The sequence below is a fragment of the Rhinatrema bivittatum genome, chromosome 4 (genome assembly GCF_901001135.1).
Source record: "Rhinatrema bivittatum chromosome 4, aRhiBiv1.1, whole genome shotgun sequence".
NCBI classification, from domain to species: domain Eukaryota; kingdom Metazoa; phylum Chordata; class Amphibia; order Gymnophiona; family Rhinatrematidae; genus Rhinatrema; species Rhinatrema bivittatum.
In genome coordinates, this window is record NC_042618.1 from 11,247,045 (window position 1) to 11,267,056 (window position 20,012).

The following is a 20,012-nucleotide window of genomic DNA, read 5'->3' on the forward strand; positions in this document are numbered from 1 at the left end:
ATAATGAACCAAACCAAAATTCTTGAATCTGTGCATCCCTAATTTCTATCAACAGAGATTCCAAATGGTTTGTTTCTGTCACGGTCGGCCTGAAGGGCCTTGCATACTTTTGCAACCTTGAAGGCCTTACATTCTGTTGCTGCCTCAAGGCCTTGCGTTGTTTAGTGTGCCCTTGAGCCTCAGCCCGACCCCAGGCGCACCCAGGGCCGACCCGAGGGTTGACGGCGTATTCCAGTGTGGCTGACGGGCTGACCCTCTGCCAGGCCTGCAAGCTCCCAAGGCCAACATCCGAGGATGTTGGAAGTTGAATGGTCCTACGACCATTCCGAGCCCTTTCTGACCTACTGTGAACAGCATGGAGCAGCAGGCCTGGCCTGAGGTAGAGGGCAGTCAAGGACCTTGACACGAAGACAGGACAATGGTACTGGAACCAGGCAGGAACTGTAGCAAGACTAGGGTACTGGAACCAGGCAGGAACTGTAGCAGTACTGGAACCAGGCAGGAACTGTAGCAAGACTCGAGTATTGGAACCAGGCAGGAACAACTCAGGTTATGAAGACATCACAAAAGGCACTTGGACAGAAGGACAGTTGCACAGTCTCTCAGGGCGCCCTACTCAGCCCACCCAAGGGACTGAGTCACAGACCACCCTGTCCCACTGCGCGCCCTATACAGCCCGAAGGCTGGTCACAGACCACGAGGAGAACGGGACATGCGCAGGGAAGATCCAGGCGAGGAGGAACTCCGATGTCAGAACCAATGGCATCCGAAGCTCCAACGGCTGGCGGGAACAGAAGCTCCAGGGCTCAAGGACAGATCCCACCTGTTGGCCATTCCTAGGCCCAACAGGTCAGAAGGCCAGGAGCACATACGAAGACGCAGGGAAGAACATCCGGGAAGGCAGGACATCTGAATGTAGAAGATCATGGCAGTACATCAGGACGAAGATCAGGACAGGAACATCAGGATACCTGGACAGGACATCTGAATGGGACATCTAGACAGGACATCTGGACGGAACCTCAGGAACGAAGAAAAGACGAAAGAACAGGAACTGAACAGGAACTCCATGGAGAAGACAGGAAGGCCTGATGGAGCTCTGGCAGGCAGGAGCCTCCAGAAGGATGACACTCCGATGCAAGGCGAGGAACAGACTGATGGAACAGCCCTTATATGGCAGAAGCAGAAAGTCCACTTAGAGGTGGGGTCAGCCACACTTCCTGTGGCTGGCCCTTTAAATCCAGCAGAGAGGTGTGGGCCGGCGCCGAAGGAGCAGCAGGAGAACAGTGCAGGACCGCGGACAGCAGCCTGCACTGACGTCAGACGCTGAAGCAGGAAGACTGAGCCTGGACGCAGGCTCCAACGACAGCAGCGGCTCCAGCCACTGCAGGAGGCCCCGGGTGCGGCTCCAGCCGCTGCTCGAGCCCGGGGATTTGGCCTTAACTCCGCGAAGATGCCGGTGACGTCAGGGGCAGACTCGGCCCGCAGGGAGGAGCAGGAAGGTCGCGGTTCCAACCGCGGCAAAGGAGGAGATCCAGGGCGGCCTCCGGGCCGCATGGGCAAGGCTAGACCGCGGCTCCGGCCACGCAGGCAGGCCCGACGTCGGCGTCCATGCCGCATCGAGTGAAGAAGGGCAGCCCGGGTGAGTAGTTCTGCTCGCGGGGGGCCCGTGGGCAGCGGGTCGTAACAGTTTCCTACAAAATTTGCATCCTATTTGACCACATGGAATCCTTTACATATGGTGCCATATCACTATCACTCCTATATGATCTGTCATTTCGATAATGTACCCTGATTTCACCGTGTCCCATTGGTTGTCTTTTTTCCTCCAGGTCTCTGAGCTGCCTATTTGTTTTCTCTATTCTTCCTCTAACCTACGGTAATAGGATTATTGTTGGATTGTGTGGTTGGACGTGGGAAGGTGGGATGCTCTGTGTGATCTTGCATGTCCAGCTACCCAACATGAAGACAAAAAACTGTCCTGGATAAGTCATGCTCTGTGACTAGCATTTGGGATATATCCTTGGCAGTGTGGACAGGAGCTACTGGCTAGACTGGATGGATCAGTTGGTCTTTTTCTTCTGTCATTTAATATGTTGCTATGAACTAATTCATAGACCCACAGAAGCTGTATGGATTTATTGAATTAGTTAGAGAAAATCTTTGTTAAGCTTTGTATATATTTATTGATCTCTTACTGGTGTACTGTGTGTTCTACCATGAGAATATGAACCTTTAATGTGCTGATGCCAAATCAGGGGCTCTATTAGTGAGCTAGCAGGAAAAGCTTAATTTTAGCCTGGCTATTTATAGCGTCCCCTCACCTTTTCACGGAAGGATTAGCAGTCATCGCTCACTTATAAACACAGGTGTTTCTTAAAACTATCAATGCAAATTGCCGAATCTAAATTTTAGGAAAACAAGGAGTTAAACAGACTCTCAGAGGGCTAAGTACATGCTTCAATAAATTAGTTGAGTCTGTAAAATGTATATACAGCTGAGATTAAAGTCTGCCAATGTTAAAAAACCTAGTTCAGTGTGATTGTACACGCCAATACTTGGGGATGTGCAAACTTATTTAAAAGAGGTTTGCTAATCAATTCAACAAATCTGCTCTTTATTTCAAGGATGGCTTGACGTCTCGGACAATGCTCAGTTTATGTTAATTGCTCTAACCACAGCCCTGAGCAACGAGCCTGTGTCTAGGACTAGGAGCAGTGGGGCAATTTCCTTCATTTTGCTAAATGGATGCACATGATGAATTTATATTGGGTGTGAAACAAAGATTTTCAAAAAGGTCCATTGCCATGACAGCATACTAAAAGCGGCATCTGTGGGCAGCTTTGCACTTTGCATGCTGCATATTTGCAGTAATTTGTTCAGCTTTCTTTTTTCATTAATTGCTGGTCTCACTACAGTACTTAGCCACTCTTTGTTGACTGTACATGTATCTTATGGAAAAGTAATCCCTGGGGAAGCCATGAGGAAGACCGTGTTCAAAGCTGGGTGATTGGTGACTTGGGTAAACTGGCTGTCCTCGCTCATTTTGGCTAAAGTAGCTGCAAGGTTCCATAGTTCTTTCAGATTGGACAGGGACATTCTCCATGACGTGTTTTGTGTAAGACCAGAAAATAACATGAGTAGATTGCCTTTGTAATTCGACATGTGTTGCTCTCCATAGAATCATGCACAAAAGTCTGCAGGTACATTTGTATTTTCTCTTTAAAAAGAGGGACAAGGTCTGCAGATACAAAGAACCCATGGATTTTGCACCTAGGAAGAGTTTGAAAATTGCCCACAAAATGCGGATTGTGGTCGACAATCTAGATCATCTACAATGTAAGTTGCAACAGAATTTACAAAGGAGTTGCCAGGGGATGTAGTTAGTGCTGTTGTGTTCCATGGCCGCGGACGGCCGCGGCGCGATCCCCTACCTGACTCGCGACGGCCGCTGTTGCCCCCACACACCGGTGCGGACCTCCGCAGTGTCTGCCAGGTTGAGAGGCGTCCCTGCTCCTCCCTCGCGGCGTCGGGCCACCATGCTCTTAGGCGCGAGGCTGCGCCCCCTTACAGAATTGTGCGACGTGGTGACGGTGAGTATTCAGGGCTTTGGAGAAGATGAGCACATCATCAAGGTAGACAATCACATGGGAGTGGAGCATGTCGCGTAGGACCTCGTTCATAAGGTTCTGGAAGACGGCTGGAGTGTTGCAGAGCATTTATAGTGTGACTCTACTAGAAGGCACCACTCTCATCTAAGAAGATAAGCCACACTTAGGCACTTGATAGAAGTAGAATAACTTTTTTTTTAAAGAAGAATTATATATATATATTTTATGTTTGCTACTCACATTCAATTTTGATTCTTGTCTAGTTAGGGTAAAACTAATTATCCTTTCTTTTTATTAGCTAGATAACACAGTTCCAACAAGTGACATTGTTGATACATAGGGTACATGCATGGAACGTTGGTGGAAGATAAAAATGGGTATAGGAAATTTGCATCTCTTTTTGTTTTTTTTTTATTTTTTAAATAGGCAGGAGGTAAAAGAAGGAGAATACAGGAGTCAAGAATTCTGGCACACACAAGCCACGCACTCTAAAAGAAGATCAAAAGACTGTAGAAAAGAAAAATCTAAGGGGCAGATTTTAAAATCTGCACGCGGGGTACATTTGTGCACGCTATCGCCCCCGGACCACCCCCAGACAGGCACCATGCCCATGCGCCCACCCCCTTCCCGCACCTTTTTCAAAGCCCCGGGACATACGCGTGTCCTGGGGCTTGCGCGCGCCCGCCGAGCCAATGCAAAATAGGCTCGGCGCGCACAGGAGCAGGTTTTCGGGGTTATGTGAACAAGCTTGTTTCTTAAAGATAAAAACAATACAACAGAGTAAAGAAAAGACATTAGAAATACAAAAGAACAAAGATATTCAAAGAAAGTACTACTTACCTGGAAGTTCCTCAACAATCTGAAGAAGCTGATAGGCATTCCATGGGTATCTAGAAAGAAAAAGGAAGAGATTTACACAAAGTATCAATTTTTAAGGTTTACGTTTAAAAGAAAAAAGTAAATATATGAAAAGTTAGTTTAAAAATATATAAGAAACTTATCGGAGAAGGTGATTAGATGGAGACACTTGATATGCTTTGATGCTATATTGTTTGTTGTAATATCTCATTTTCTTGGGACCTGTAAAAATAAAAAAAGGTTAAGAAAGTAATGTTTAGTGTTTTTAAAAGTTATAAATTATAGACATACTTTTAATAAAATAATTGCTAAAAAATAATTGACCAGTTTTAATTTGCCTTATCCTAATTTTTTACCTCTGCTTCCCTTCCCAACCACTGGGAGATAAACCGATTGAGTATTAACTGAGTATATTCCTTAATTAATCATTCTATAGGACTCAATAGGGAAGAGAGATTTTTGCATATACACCTTTATTTGTAACACCAGGGCTCCCCATATCACATCCTTAGCCTTTGGACAAATGTAATTGGGAGAGTAACTCTAATAAAGGTAATTACAATATATGGCCAAGCATACACTAGCCATAAAGATCTGGATGTGTTTTGGAAGTCTGCAACTGCAGGTGTCTCACAGCTGGTAGTGAGGGCAGTCATTTAAATTCATAAAAGCCATGATGACTGGCACTACTGCTGGCAATTTCAAACTTGTGTCTGTTACCAACTTCCAATATATTCAATATATAATATATACCCATATATTTCCCTGAGCGATTAGTAGGGCTGCTTCAGCACTTGTTCATATTCTCAGAAGGATGGCAAAGGCCTAGATTTACCAACGTTTACCAACGCGTGCGAAACGTTCCTTATCATGTGCGATCCGCTTGGTAAATGACCCCCAAAGACTTTCTCAAGAAAATATAAAAAGATTACTTGCACTGTTAAAGGTTAGTAACATATATATTTTGATAAACAACAGCTGATTTTTGCACTTGGTAAATTTTGTATTTGTATATTGTTTGTAAATAATATATAAAATTTTTCAATAATAAATAAAATAAATTCCATTAGAAAACCACAGGTGTAATGTGCTATGTTATGGTCCCAGTGTAAGATAATTTGCAAATCTGAAACACACTAGCGGCCTGCAGATGAGGTTATAGATTGGAGGGAATTCTCCTTATTCCGTGATTCTACTTTGCACTTGTACTGTCGATAGCCTGTGACCAAGTATAACATTTTATAAATATAAATCAGCATGCTAAATGCAAACGTTGTCTTTGAAACTCCATGCACACATGCCAAATTCTCTTTAAAATATTGTGTTTCTCTGAGATTTGGTTAGTGCACTGAATTTCTGGTTTGGCAAAGCTTGACAGGTTTTTGGCAAGGGAGGGAAAACTCAACAAAAGGAAATCATTTGTGCCTTTTCATGCATAAGATTGCCTAGAGACACTGTGTGATATATGAGGTATGTTAATGTCTGCTGTGGGAAAATGCTGACTGTTAGTGATAAGCTCGATTGTCAAGGTTGTCAGCCTTGCTCAGGGGAAAGGTACTTTAGATCTTTAATGTAGTACTTCATAATAACAGTTTCTGAAGTATTAGAAGCTCCTCAGAAGTCAATGTTCTACCAGAATGTAATAATAATCAAAACAATCATAAAATACTATTGGATATACACACACAAGCAATATTTCCAATGGGTGTTGGAGGAGTTTGAATAGAACAAAAGCTGGAATAAAACAGGTAGGCCTCATTTTCAAAGAGCTTTATGTCCATAAAATGAACTTGAGGTCTCTGCATGTAAAAGTCTGCATGAATCCCAATTTTTTTGCATGTTATTTTTCATTTATTTAATTTATTTATTATAGTATTTGTTATCCGCCTATAATGAATCATGCTAAGCAGCGTATAGGCATATTTAAAACAGTGATTCTACAAAATGTATTACTATCATCATAAAATTTAAAACAGAATAAAATAAAATAGAACCAAACAATTATTACATACACATTATCTAATAAAAGTTCCTTCAAATAGGAATGTCTTTAGGTTTTTATGAACAACCCCAAGGTCCATAAGTGTTCTGAGATCTTCCGGTAGTGCATTCCATAATTTTTGTTATGGTCCCGGGCCGTGCCCCGCCCCAGGACCTTCACTCACCACGCGCGCAGCCCCAACCCGGCCGCGGGAACTCCTCCTCTTTGGCTCCCAGGCCCGAGTCACGGCCTACCGCGGCGTTCTCCCTGCAAGGGAGACGCCATTGACGATCCACGGCTGGCCCCGCCCCTAGGCGCGCGCCGGGGCTCCTGATTTAAAGGGGCCAGCGTGAGAAACCCTGGGACGGCCTCCTGGTGACATCAGACACTACCGGGTTATTTAAACCCGGCAGTCAGAGCTATGCCTCGCCGTGCAACGAGATTCCCTCTTTTCTGAGAGCTTCCAGTTGCTGTTCCCTTCTCCAGGTTCCTGACTTTGTACTTCTGACTCCTGACTTCTGACCCGGCTTCGTCATTGACTGTGATTCCAGCTTCTGCCCCTGGTTTTGACTTCGGGCTTTGGACTTCGGACTTCTGGCTTCTGGCCCGGCTTCGTCATTGACTGTGATTCCAGCTTCTGCCCATGGTTTTGACTTCGGGCTTTGGACTTCGGACTTCTGGCTTCTGACCCGGCTTCATCATTGACTGTGATTCCAGCTTCCGTCCCTGGCTTTGGCTTCATTCTTGGACTCTGACTTCTGCTTCTTCCGCCTCCACAGGTATCCACTTCTTGCTGGCCCAGGGGATTCTCCTAAGTCCCAGCGGCTCGGGCTCTCACAGGCTCCTCCCAGGGGAGCCGCGGGCTTCCGAGGGTGAAGGCTCTTCCTGCCTCCTGGGCCCTGCCGTCTTCATCTTCCATCTCTTCAGCCGCTTCCTGGATCATTGGTCGCATAGGGTCCCACCTAAGTCCAAGAGGTCCGGGTCCCTATGGGCTCCTCCCGGGGGGGACCTCGGATTTCCAGTGGTGAAGCCTTCTTCGGAGCCTCTTGTCAGCGCCGCCTCCCGGCTGCGACTCTCACTGTGGGTCCCCACAGTGCAACACCTGCAGTCTCAACCGGCCCAAGGGTCCATGATCCTAACAGTTTCGGCCCAATCAATGCTATAATTCGATTACGAACCTCCTGTAAACACAAATCATGTATGGTTGGAACCTCAAGCAAACATTGGGAAGATGCTCTTAAATCCTGTGAGGTCACATATTTCCTGAATAAACTGGATAGATATTCAGGTGAATTATCAATAATTAATTTTGCTATTAATAACACAATCTTAAGATTCGACCTCTGTATCATGGGTAACCAATGAAATTTCTGTAATATTGGAACATAAGAACAAAAGAATTGCCATACCTGGTAAGACCAAGGGTCCATCAAGCCCAGTATCCTGTTTCCAACAGTGGCCAATCCAAGTCACATGTACCTGGCAAGTACCCAAACATTAGATAAATCACAATCTACCATTGCTTATTAATTACCGTAATAGCAGTTGGGTGATTTGGAGCTTTCACAATTAAACTAGCTGCAGAATTTTGCAAACTTTGCAACGAATTACAATAATCAATTGTTATTATAATAAATGCTTGAGCTATGATTCTAAAATCCTCTGGTTCAACAAGCAGTCCCAAATGGCAAGGCTGACGCAACTTAAAATAACCTGTCACTGAAACTTTTTTAATTTGTGGAATAAACTTGAACTGGGAATGGAGTTGGACTCCTAAACTTCATAACTGCTCTGCATATTTTATTTCTACACCTAAAATTGTCATCTTGGTCACTTCAGTGGGCCTGTGTTTGCATGAGATCCATAGGATTTTGGTCTTACTTAAATTTAACACCAGAGCACTTCCAGGCATCCAGTTACTAATCTGGGTAAGTCAATGATCTATATTTTCCTGCACAGCAGGAAGCTTACCACTAACTGGGAAATATAGCTGAGTAGCATCAGCAGAAAACTTGAACTGTACTTTAAGGGAATCAAGAAGTACACACAAAGGTTGGACAAATATATTAAAAATGTTGCCCTGCAGGACTCCAGTGTCTGCAAAATTTCAATCTGAAACCTGTTCATTAATCTTCACCAGAAGATTGTGGTTAGTAAGATATAATGAGAACCATTGCAGTCCTTTACCACTAATTCCTATCGGGGGGATTTTAAAAGGCCGGCGCGTGCAAATCCCGGGAGATACGTGCATGCCGAGCACGTGCGGAGCGCATTTTCAGAGTGGCTCAGCCATGTGCGTATCTCCTGGTACACGTGGAAGTGCCAGGCCTTTAAAAAGGGGCAGGCTGGGGTTGAGTCTGTGCGGGGCAGGGGGCACGGCAAGGGCCGGCTGGGACAGCGCCATTTGGAACAGGTAAGTTCAAAAACAAAATAAATTAGTTTAGTTAGGGTGGGTTTAGTGGTCGAGGAGGAGAGCGGAAAAGGGAGGAAGGATAGGTAGCGGGATAGGGAACTGGGTATGGCCTGATCGTGTCGTCACACGTTTTATGTAAAATACCCACCCTTGCGTGCGCAGGTCGGAAACAGTACTCACATGCATGCACCAATATCAAATCGAGCACGCATGTCTGCAAGGGTATCGGACTTTAAGGCGCGCATGTTATAAAACCGGCACGTCCATTTGCATGCGCCAGGAACCAAGCACACATGGACGTACATGCGCACCTTTAAAAATTTACAACTTAGGCTCTTGACTCAGTTAAAAGTATTCGGTGGTCAATCATGTCAAAAGCTGAAGCAACATCTAAATAAATTGCTGTCCCTGAATTTCCCTTATCAAGATTTCTCAACATGAGATCATTCACAGGGACTAACAAGGTCTCAGTGCTATGTCTGGTTCTAAAACCGTGGAAGTAGATTTTAAAAGTGTTGCTTGCATAAAAAACAGCCACACACATGCACTAAGGCATTTTAAAAAGCCAGGAAGGATGCACATACGTGTATATACGCGCATGCAGAATAAGGGCAGGGCATGGGCGTTCCAGGCCATAACCACAAATTTTGTAAAGGCAAAGTGCGAATGTTACCTGCATAACTTTGCTACTGTTGCGTCCGTCGGTCTCAGACGGATTCGCCCGACATGCCTCACCTCTATCTCAGCCTTCTCCACCAGCCTCGGGAGAATGGCGTCTGTAGCATCTCCTTGCTGCACCCTCCGGCGTCCCTGGAGCGGCTTTGGCACGGTGTCCCGCCATGTTGACCTGAGGCCTCCTAGGGCACGCGCGCCTCACGTCTTATAGCAGTGTTGGCGCGAACCTCGGGGGCGTCCCCCTCGAGTGACATCACTGCTTCCAGCTACCAAAGGTTGCCCATTTGCTGACTCTCGCCGAGTTAGCAACGGATTGGATTAATTTCGGTCTGAAGCTGCTCTGCCGCTTCTGCTGCTGCTGGAAGCTATCTTTACCCTTCAGGGTTCTACTAACTTGGGTACCTGCTCTTTGCTTATTTCCAGGTGCCTATCCTGAATCTAGGTACTCGCTCCTCGAGGGCCTGTGTGTCTATCCTGGTGCCTGCTTCCAATTCTTCTACCTGCTGGAACACTACCTATCAGTTATAGAGAGTGAGTACTACTTCTTCCAGTCTGTTCATCTACAGCTCCTCGCTGCTCATCTGCATCGGGCCCTACACCACCATTGTGGAACGGGTCTCCTCTGCCAAGGATCACAGACTGTTGCTACCTATCCTCTCTCCACTGCTTATTGGGAACTCTATCTACTCAGCTACAAGGGAGTGTGTGTAATAACATCTGCCAGTCTGTCTCTCCTACAGCGCCTCACTGGATATCTGCATCGGGGCCTTATACCATCATTGTGGGATGGGTCTCCTATGCCAAGGATCACAGAGACTGTTGCTATCTAATCCACTCTCTCCTGCCACCTCTGGTGAACCATACAGCTGCATAATAAAAAGATATTCTCTGTGTTTGTGCATCCAAGTCTAGCCTGGTGCTACAGTTCCCTACGGGGCTCCTCCCTGTGGGAGTCACTATCACTGTTGCCCCTAAGAATCCACCAAACACCTCACCTCGATATCATAACAGCTACTACTCCTCATGAGGCATGAATGGGGAGGGGGAGAGCAAGAGATAGAGAGAGCACCTCTGTATAGGTTCAGTCTGATTCTCTACATATAGGTACCACTGTGATTCACAGTGTCTAACAAGAGAAGTTGATTTGTACACTGCAGTGCTAGTGGCAGTGTACAAACTGACGTACAAATCGACTCCTTTTCATCACTTATAAGGACTACACTTCTTTACTGATGGCAATTTTACTATGAATACCTCTGAATATGTCTGTAACAACACCCCTCCTAACCCCAACCCAATTCAAAGTTCCACTCTACAGCGGTACCTATATAGAGAATCAGAGTGAATCTATGCAAAGGTGCTCTCTCGCTCTCTCTCTCTCTCAGTACTTTATAAAATAAGGCATATTTTTGCTTGTACTGCAATACATGCGTTTTTGGGTGCATGCACATTGGGGCAGACTTTCAAAGGGTTACGCGCGTAACCCCCGAAAAGCTGCCCCAACCTGCTCCTGCGTGCGCCGAGCCTATCTTGCATAGGCTTGGTGGCGTGCGCAAGCCCCAGGACACGCGTATGTCCCAGGGCTTCGAAAAAGGGGCATTCCGGGGGCGGGGATGGGGCACCGGCCTGGGGGCATTCCAGGGGCGGGGGCGAGGCCTCTGGAACAGCCACTGTGCCGAGGGACCGCGTGCCGGCAGCCAGTCGGCGTGCACAAGTTACGCCTGCCCAGAGGCAGGCGTAAATTCTCAAATAAAGGTAGGGAGGATTTAGGTAGGGCTGGGGGGTGGGTTAGATAGGTGAAGGGAGGGGAAGGTGGGGGAGGAAGGTAGGAAAGTTCCCTCCGAGGCCACCCCGATTTCAGAGTAGCCTTGGAGGGAACGAAGGCAGGCTGCGTGGCTTGGCGCGCGCAAGTTGCACAATTGTGCACACCCTTGTGCACGCCGACCTTGGATTTTATAACATGCACGTGGCAGTGCGCGCATGTTATAAAATCGGGCATAGATTTGTTCGCGCCAGGTTGCGTGAAAAAAATCTACGCCTGCGCGTAGATGGTAAAATCTGCTCCATTCCTTTTAAAATTTGCCAGACATTGATTATTTTTATTTAGATTTATATTCCATTTTTCACAGTGGATTGCTTTCAGGTACTGTAGGTACTGTAGGTATTTCCCTATCCCCGGTGGGCTTACAATCTAGCAATCTGTCTAAAAAGTCAGTCAACTGTGAATACTAAAACCACTGCCTTTCAATTAGTTTGCCTGATGATATCAGATTTGCTATCGGTCTATAACTTGTTGGCAATTCAGCTGGCAGGCTTCCTTTCTTTTTTATTGGTTGAACTTGTGATCTCTTCAAAACATCAGGCAGTAGACCTTCCTCTGTTTACCATGTTGGCCAAGATGCTTAGGAATTTACTTTTTTAAATTGAAAACATCCAGAATGGACAGAGGTCAAGGGAACAATAAGAATTCTTTATTTTAGATAAATAGGACTCAAGCTCTACTACGGTAACTACTTCAAATGAGCTCCATCAGAGCAACGGGGTAGTAATAGAAGAGCTGGGAGGATCAACAGTTGTTCATTGTTTCAATCTTCATGTCTGTGACTTTCCTCTGAAAGTAATTAGAAAACTCATCTGGCTTCAGTTCACTATTAACCACCACTGTCATAGATGGCTTGGAAACTTTGTTTATAATAATAAATAGTTCATAAGGGTGATTCAGAGAATTCTTTAAATAAGTAACTACATATGTCTTTCTCGTTGCTATAAAGAGGTCTCTGTATTCAAATCTCATTTGTCTTTAATGTGACGGATTTTCATCAGACGCATGGCACCTCCACAGTCTCTCAGCTCTTCTCATAGCCCTTTTCTTCAGCCTTAATTCCTGAAAATGCCAGATCACCCTCGTGTTTATTTATTTATTTATTTTATTTATTTATTATTTTTATATACCGACATTCATCTCAATTGAGACATCACACCGGTTTACATTCAGGTACTGTAGGTATTTCTCTATCCCCAGAGGGCTTACAATCTAAGTTTTTGTACCTGAGGCAATGTAGGGTAAAGTGACTTGCCCAAGGTCACAAGGAACGACAGCGGGACTTGAACCTTGGTCTCCTGGTTCATAGTCCACTGCTCTAACCACTAGGCTATTCCTCCTTTAGGGGTTGTTTTTTTTTAGTTTCTGGGGGGCAATGGAATCTGAAATCATCGTTAATGTTGAAACCAACGATGTAGCAAGATTCTCAACTGAATGATTCAATGTGTTAAGTTTTCTGTTCTTCCCACTTTATGTTGAAAAGATCAACATCCATCGAGGTGCGGACATATCTACTTTCAACACATTCTTTAGCTTCCTTGGCCTTTGATAATTGAATGGTCATTTTAATAAGATAGTGATCAGACCAAGGAATGAGCTGAACTGATAGCGATTTTGGTAAATACTGTAACTGATGTCGGTTAGGAATTACAATTTGATCTAAGATATGTCCACCCTTATGTGTAGGTATAGTAATCAGCTGCTAGAGCTGAAAAGAAGTTAGCAATGTCAGATAATCTTGGACTATATCCTTTGGCAGACTATCACAGTACAAATTAAAATCCCCAAGAATTAATCATTCTTCAGAACGCACCTGGACTGCTGTGCTGATATAAAATCTGCTTGGACAGATACATTCTTAGCATATTAGGGGGACAATAAGCCAATTAAATAAGCCAGTCAATTTATTTAGCCATGATGTTATCACATTCACCTGCCATATCGATTGAAACAAGTGTAAAGATAAATAGTCCTTATAAAATAAAACAGCCCGCCTGCGGTTCCTTGCTTTATGTAAATAAGTACATCCAGGGGGACAGGTAAGCTGCAACGATGCATTATCTATCTCAGAAAGCCGACTTTCAGTAATAAACAACAGATCAATTTTGGATTCCAATAAAATTGATAATCAATATCTCGTTTTTATTTTAATGAACAGATATTAACATAAGACAGGGAAATCACCTTTTATATTAATGGAATTGTCAATTGGTATTTGCGGTGAAACAACTAAAACCCAATGATGCTGAAATTGTTTCATTTGGGCACTCCCAAAATTCACTTTATGATGATTGTGCCCTGTAACCACTAGGATGGGTTCACACATCAGACCAGCCCAATCAAAAGTCCCAGCGAAGGGACCAGCAAAGGGATACAGCACTTTGCAGTGGCCCTTAGCTGGCGAACCGCTCCTGCAATTGAGAGAGGCATTTTTGGGGGTGGAGCTGGGGAAGTGGAAAGACTTTATATGCATGCATGCATTCAATTCTCGAAGGTTTGAGTCAGTGTAAATCTCCATGCACAAAGTTACACTTGCTATAAGACTACCTACCTACCTGACAAATCCACAAATTTTCAAAGCTTTTAAATTCAGGCTTCAGTTTGCAAGTAAAAAGCACCCACAGACTTTATCAGTATGCATGCAGCTGTAAAATGAACTTTTTAAGTGCCTATGAACTAAAACCGATGCTAAAAACATTTTAACGTGTGCATGCAAGCTGCATCTCCAAATCTTCCCAGTCCTTCCCTATCAAGGTCTGAACCCTCCCCCATTGAATACTGAAGCCCTCCCTCTACTGAACATCACATTCCCAAACCCTGCATCCCACACCACCACCACATCTATCAAGCTCCCACATGAAATCACACATAAGTCCCCTCCCAGTGAAAGCCACCTTCCCTCCTTCTGAAGTCAGAACTACCGTCCCGCCCTTTTGAATGATTCTTTAGCATTCCAAAGGTTTCAAACATCTACGTTTTCAATAGCAGACGGGAAGGGAGAGCCCTCCAGTCTGTAGCACTGCAAATATCTGAATGACGCTGCTGTACATGCGGTGAAGAGTTGCCTGGGAGAATCATTTATAGATTTGCATTGGTTCCAGCAGCAGAGACTTGGAACCCTCCAGAATGGTAAGACATTATTCTAGAGGAGGTGGGAGCTGTCTTGTCTTTCTATTTATTTATTTATTTGCAGATTTTTATATACCGTTGTTTGGTACTGGCCTTCACAATGGTTTACAGGTAGACATATAACCGTTAACATATGTAACAAGAAAACATATAGAGAATTATAAACCTTTAACATATGTAACAATAAAACATATAGAGGATTATAAACTGTGGTTTACATCTCAATAACCTTGGGGATTTACACATAGTGAAAATTGTAATAACACAAACAATAAATAATAATGCTGCAAAGGTATTATAAATTTTGGAATGATCATAAGAATAGGATCGGAGAGATTGAATTAGAGAAGATAATGACGAAAGGGGGGGGGGGTAAGGGAGACTAGCTTAATCTGCTTTTCTTGGTTATTAGTGAAGAGGAGGATCAGAAAATCATGAAACAAAGAATCACTAGGGACCTTCGAACATATTTATTATAGACATTAAAAACCTTGCTTGTTCGAATGATTGAGGATGGAGAGTGTTTTAGGTGGTCATTGTGATCTTATAGATTATCCTATGCATCTCTATATGTTTATTGGAACAGCCAAGTTTTGAGGAGTTTCTTGAATTGTTTTATGTTGCTCTGCAACCTTAGGTTTTTGGGTAGTGTGTGCTCCATAGTGTTGGGCCAGCTAGTGAGATCGCTCTCTCTCTCATACCATAGTGAATTTGGCTGTTGCAACTTTGGGGAAAGTTAATAAGGCCTTGTTTGCTGATCTTGTGCTACGTCGTGGCTTGTATAACTGGATTACATCATTAAGCCATTTCACTTCCTTCCTGTATATAGTTTTGTGAAGAATGAATTCTGTCTGTTTCTCAATGGGAAGCCAGTGGAGTGCTTTTAGGATGGGGGTGATGTGTTCCATTTTTTTATGACCAGTTAGGATTCTAGCTGCTGCGTTCTGTAAAATTTGGAGCGGTCGTGTAGTTGATTTGGGTAGGCCTAACAGCAATGAGTTACAGTAATCAAAGCTTGTAAATATCAGGGATTGTAGTATGGTTCTAAAGTCAGTTTGGTTTAGTAATGGTTTTAATAGTTTAAGTATTAAAAGCTTGTTGAATCCTTCTTTGATCTTTGCGGATATGTGTTTTTTGAGATTTAATTCTGGGTCTATCCATATACCAAGGTCCTTCACTTTATCACTTAGGACCTTATTTTCCAGACGGATCGCATGCGATAAGGGACGTTTTGCATGCGAAAAGTCCCTTATCATGTGCGATACCAAGATGGGGGCGGAGTCGGCCCCGGAAGAGGAGGAGGAGTCAGGGCGTCACCAGGGCCGACTCCGCGAAGACGCCGCGGACGACGAAAAGGTAAGGCCCTTTTCGCATCCTAGTTCACGCCCAATAGCTACACATTCTATGGTGGCGGCGGTGCGATCGCTGCCGGCTAGCGCAGGACCACCCCCCATTTCGGCCCCCCCCCGCCCTCATTACCTACAGTATCACAGGCCTGTGATACTTTAGAAAATGAGGCCCTTAGGGAGGAGGAATAGCCTAGTAGTTAGAGCAATGGGCTCTGAACCAGGAGACCAGGGTTCAAGTCCTGCTGTCACTCCTTGTGACCTTGGGCAAGTCACTTTACCCTCCATTGCCTCAGGTACAAACTTCCAGGCCAATACTGTTAGCCTGCTCTTGGACACACATTTTCCCTTTCCTCTTATTCAGTAAGGGGAAGAAAACACACATCCAACCCGTGGCACCTAATAGCACCCTCAACATGCAAATGCATATTGAGGGTGCTATTAGGAGCCATGTTGAGGGTGCTATTAGGGCCATCAACATGCAAATGCATGTTGATGGCCCTATTAGGTATGCGCATGGGATACAGTAAGTAAAATATGCAGCCATGCCATACATTTTACTCTAAGAAATTAGCGCCTACCCAAAGGTAGGCGCTAGTTTCTGCCGGCACCAGGAAGTGCACAGAAAAGCATTAAAAACTGCTTTTCTGTGCACCCTCCGACTTAATATCATAGCGATATTAATATCATACCCTCCGACTTAATATCATACCCGCTGACAGCTGACAGCCACTGCTCCAGGCTAAAAGGAGGCGCTATGGATGCGCTAGTCTCCCTTGCGCCTCCTTTTCCACGTTTCTACCGCACCACCTCATTTGAATACTGAATTGCACGCACCGGCGAGGGGCCGGTGCGGGCGCCGGGAGAGCGGGCATTCGTCTGCTCTCCCGCGGGCTTTACTGAATCGGCCTGCAAGATTGTAAGCCCTCTGGGGATAGGGAAATACCTACAGTACCTGAATGTAAACCGATGTGATATCTCAGATCAAATGTCGGTATATAAAAATAAATAAATAAAATTAATAGTTTGATGATAGTATTGTCAATTTGTATGATGTTGTCTGTGTTGGTTGTAGACATTTTTCTTTGAAGGAGTATGCATTCTGTCTTATCCATGTTGAGAAAGAGTGACATTTGGTTTAGGAGTTTTTTTATGTCATTAAGGTATGATGCTACGTGTTTGAATGCATTCGCTAGTGTGTCTGTCACCGGTTTGATAAGTTGGAAGTAATCGGCATAAATAAAGTATGTGATGCTGAGACTAGAGAGGAGTTGATATAGTGGGAAGAGATAGATATTAAATAATTTGGCTGATCCTTGTGGGACTCCAGTTTCTAGTGGTATTGACTCTGATTTGGAATTATTGATATTTACTTGAAATGATCTGTTATGGAAAAAGGATGTGAACCAGTCTAATGGTTTCTCAGCCAGGCCAATATCCGCTAATCTGTGTATCAGATGTTTATGGTCGACCGTGTCAAATGCCGTGGATAGATCTAGCAGTATGAGGATGAAGCAATGGCTGTTATCGAAGCCTCTTATTATTGTATCTGATAGTGTGAGCAGGGTTTCTGTGCTAAAGTGTTTTCGGAAACCGTGTTGCGCTGGGTATAGTATACTGTTTTGTTCTAAATGCTCGTTGAGTTGTTTAAGTACTACCTTTACGGTTAGCTTGGCGAGCAGGGAAAGGTTTGAGATGGGACGATAATTATTAAGTTCTGTAGGATCTAGGTTCTTTTTGTTTTAAATGGGTTTGATTATAGCACTTTTTAGACTGTCAGGTAATGCTCCTTCTTCTAAAGATTTGTTTATGATGTTTGTGATCACTGGAGTGATGGTTTGGGGTATTTCTTTTAGGGTTCGTATTGGGATTTTATTGAGATCATGGTTGGCAGGGTTTAGGGATTTTATTATGCCTTCTATTTCTGTTGTCGAGGCAGATTCAAAGGTGGACCATGGGGTTATGTCATTCCTGCATAGAGCTGAGTTTTGGAGAGGGCTTTTTTATGTTTTCAATTATTTTATTGATTTTATTTTTGAAAAATTTGGCTAGGTCTTGGCACAGATTTTTATTTGTGTAGGCAGTTGCAGGGTTCCTGTCAGCAATAAGATTATTAACTATCTTGAATAGTGTCTTCGGATTGTGGGAGAAGTTTTGTATTTTCTTGCTATAGAATTCTTGTTTGGTTTTGTTTATCAGGTTTTTATAGTATGCTAAGTAGGTTCGGTATTTTGTTAAACTTGAGGGGCATTTCAATTTACGCCAGGCTTTTTCTTTTCCTCTTAAGATTATTTTGGTTTCTCTCAGTTTTTTGTTATACCCAGGATTGGAGTTTTTTCTTGAGTTGTCGATATGTTTAGTTTTATCTGGGTTAATCGCGTTTGCAATTTGTTCTGTAATTTGAATCCAAGAATGGGTGGCACTACTAATGTTGGTAAGGTTAATGTTTATTAATTGTTGTTCGAGTTCTTGCTGTAACTGTTCTAAAGGAAAAGGTGATCTATATTTGAAGCTGCTAATATTAGGATCTTTTGGTTTGATTTTTGAGTCGAGTGCCACCTGGCAGTGTAGTAGGTAGTGATCAGAACATGGGATTGGGAAGCAGGATACAGAACAGTTATTAAAGAATTTTTTATTAGTGAAGACAAGGTCTAATGTGTGGCCTGCTTTGTGTGTTAGGTCAGGTACATGTAGTGAGAAGTTGAGAGCAGATAAGGCATCAAAGAGAGTTTGACATAAGGGTTGCATCTGTGTGAAGATTGAAGTCTCCTAGGATGATTGTGGGTTTCTTATGGTTGATATTTGCTATAAAGAATTCTATCAGAGGTGAAATATTGTGATCAAGTAGACCGGGAGGACAGTAAACAAGGCAGATCTGTAGCTCGAAATGCCCCCGGGCTAGAACCACGCCCACGGCCCCGCCCCCAAATGACAAGCCACCGTGGCATGCCCCCCCCCCCCCCTCCCAGGAAAGCCCCGGGACTTACACGCGCCGCCGAGCCTACTCAACATAGGCTCAGTGCGTGCAGGGGATACTTCGGCCAGGTTTTCGGGGTTACGCGCGTATCTTACGCATGTACCCCTTTGAAAATCTGGCCCTATACCTCAGCACCAGGACAAATGGAAATAAATTTTCAAAGACAATTCCAAAGGAAAAATGGTGTTTTAGTGTCAGAAATGGCCTGTTACAAACTTGCCAGCCTGTTAGTAGGTAAACTTACATGTGTAATTCCTGCATGTTTGTAATTTTACCCAGCCACAGTTGAGGTATTCCTGGGTGTTGAATTGAGTATAATTTTGCACTTAGATGCATAATTCTTGCATTTTCAAAAATGTTCTCATGAAATTTCCTGAGAAATTCTTGGGTACATTAAAATAGGTGTAATTGTATGTGGATACTTTTAGTGGGATAATTTTGAAAGCAAACATATATGAGTAAGTTCACTTTGAAATTTGCTGTGTGGTTTGCCATCTAATTTATATGGACTGCTAGCAAACTATCCTCCAAATGCCATATGGGGTCATTTTTACTAAGATGCAAACCCTTTTGTCTTGGCCTGATATCTTGGCAAGAAATGTGTTGTATTTAAGAACGAATCCATATTCCTTCTAAGGAAGGAAAGAGGGAAAGAGCACTCCATTTGTGTTCACATTGATCTGGGACAGAAGAGCTAGCAGAGTGAGCACAACAATTGATCCAAGCACTGTTATGTTCTGTAGGACATTCATGGCAGTAGTACAATAACTCATTTCGTGTGATTTAAGTACAATCTTTAGAACACCATTTCTTACTGGTATAAAGTATTGATAGATGTTTGCAACAGGGATCGCTGGCAAGCTCAGCTTGTATCCACTGCAAGCAGGGGTGTATGAAGACATGTTTTCATTTCAGAGGGCTTTATTTTTAATTTTTCTGTTTTATTTAATTTTGTTTATTCGAAATGAAAAAAGCAGGCAATGAAATAAAAAGATAAATGACAAATGAAATAAAACAAACAAAATTGAACAGTTCCAGCCCCACTGCCAGAAACAAACACAAAATCCCACCTCCCAGGTTTTTTTTCTGGGAAGTACAATGAATCCCACAGCCCAGAAACCAGGGATCCCAGTAAGGAGCTAACCTTGGACGTAGGCGAGTCTCTGGTCTACGATGAAGATGCAGAGTCTGCTCGCTTTC